We start from the raw sequence: 2115 nt of genomic DNA, 5'->3' as shown, positions 1-2115 counted from the left end.
CGCTGGGATCTGAAGACCAGATCTGCCTCTCTACCTTTGGGAACATGAGACCGTATTTTTGGAATCATCCCATTTCATTCAGACCCAATTGAAAATACAGTACACGGAGGGATCTGGTTAGAAGCTCATGTAGTGTATTTTCCAATATTACAAAGCAACAAAACCTAAAAATCGGCTCACTGGCAACTGCAGTAGAATATTCTGTCTGTCCGAAGCCCCAAATCCAACTGCATCACCCTTGGCCAAGGGGCCGATTGTATCAAGTGTCTCAAAGTAGGAGTGCTGATTCAGGGTCAGATTTTACTTTAAGATCACAATGAATCAAATTACAAGGATAAAGGGGACTTGATTACTCCTTCACTGAGGTGCTCGATACATATAGCCCCAATGAAATTGGTGAAATGAATTAAAGAGATGTTCCACTCAATAACAGAACAAGGTTGTACTGAGTGTCCTCAGGTATGAGGATATATTTGACTGTTCTACTATGCTACAGTGTGTAGATCTGTGTCGGTCTTTATGAATAACAGCTAAGACTAAATYATCTGTTCAGTTAGTCAAAGGAATACAAAACACATGTCTTGTCGTGGTTGTGCTAGATTCAAAGCGCAGTTGTTTTAGGAGTGCTTATGCCACGTGCAAGTCTCCATTACACATCTGGCTTTCTTTTTCCCCCCAGATCTAATAGTCAACGTAGGGCATTAAAAACACAAGCACAACAGAGGGCAAATTAAATACGACCAGGGCACGTACTCACAAAGAGTCTAAGTGAAGGAGTGCTGATATAGGATCAGTTTTTCCTTTTAGAGCATAATGAATACACTTATAAAAAGGACAGAGGGGACCTGATCCTAGATCAGCACACCAAGGCTACTTTGAGATGCTATTTGAATACGGACCCAGCTTTTCATGACAACAGCTGGAGTTTGAATGAGATTGATTTACTGGCAGTTACTCTCTGAATCGTATGCTTGTGTATTAGATGTGTGTCATGTAACTTTCTCGTCCATTTATTGTTCTTATTTCATACTGTCAGTGGTCCCGTGTGGCTCAGTTGGTAGAGCATGGTGCTTGGAACGCCAGGGTTGTTGGTTCGACTCCCACGGGGGACCAGTGGGATAAGAGCGTCTTTTAAATGACAAAAAATGTAAACGTAAAAATGTCAGTGAGACAAAGGACAAAAGTGAGTTAAATGTTGCATTCGGAAAGTATTCAGACATCCTTGACTTTTTCCACATTTTGTTACGTTATACCTTTATTCTTTCTCATCAGTCTATACACAATAACAAAGCAAAAACAGGATTAGATTTTTTTTGCAAATGTATAATAAATAAAAACTGAAATATGACATTTACATAAGTATTCAGACCCTTTACTCAGTACTTTGTTGAAGCACCTTTGGCAGCGATTACAGCCTCGAGTCTTCTTGGGTATGACGCTACAAGTTTGGGACACATGTATTTGGGGAGTTTCTCCCATTCTTCTCTGTAGATCCTCTCAAGCTCTGTCAGGTTGGATGGGGAGTGTCGCTGCACATGTATTTTTAGGTCTCTAAAGAGATGTTCGATCGGGTTCAAGTCTGGACTCTGGCTGGGCCACTCAAGGACATTCAGAGACTTGTCCKGAAGCCKCTCCTGCGTTGTCTTGGCTGTGTGCTTAGGGTCGTTGTCCTGTTGGAAGGTGAACCTTCGACCCAGTCTGAGGTCCCGAGTGCTCTGGAGCAGGTTTTCATCAAGGATCTCTTTTTACTTTGCTTTGTTCATCTTTCCTTCGATCCTGACTAGTCTCCCAGTCCCTGCCATTGWAAAAYCATCRCCACAGCATGACGATGCCACCACCATGCTATCCCTTAGGGATGGTGCCAYGTTTCCTCAAGARGTGACGCTTGGCATTCAGMCCAAAGAGTTKAATATTGATTTCATCAGACCAGAGAATCTTGTTTCTCATGGTCTGAGAGTCCTTTAGGTGTATTTTAGAAAAACTCAAAATCGGGCTGTCACTTTTATTGAGTGCCYGCTTCCGTCTGGCCATTCTACCATAAAGGCCTGATTGGTGGAGTGCTGCAGAGATGGTTGTCCTTCTGGAAGGTTCTCCCATCTCCACAGAGGAACTCTG

The 2115-nt window shown here is 42.7% G+C and overlaps 1 non-coding gene across 1 annotated transcript; it reads left to right on the top strand.

The window, feature by feature from the left end:
- Positions 1-1037: 1037 nt before the first annotated feature.
- trnap-ugg (transfer RNA proline (anticodon UGG)) lies at positions 1038-1113 on the top strand. The gene has a single exon. It is a non-coding gene; the product is annotated as a tRNA-Pro (tRNA).
- Positions 1114-2115: the final 1002 nt, after the last annotated feature.

This window comes from Salvelinus sp. IW2-2015, linkage group LG26 (genome assembly GCF_002910315.2).
Source record: "Salvelinus sp. IW2-2015 linkage group LG26, ASM291031v2, whole genome shotgun sequence".
NCBI lineage: Eukaryota > Metazoa > Chordata > Actinopteri > Salmoniformes > Salmonidae > Salvelinus > Salvelinus sp. IW2-2015.
Note: the sequence above shows the minus strand (reverse complement) of the source record. Positions and strands in the feature narration are given on the sequence as shown.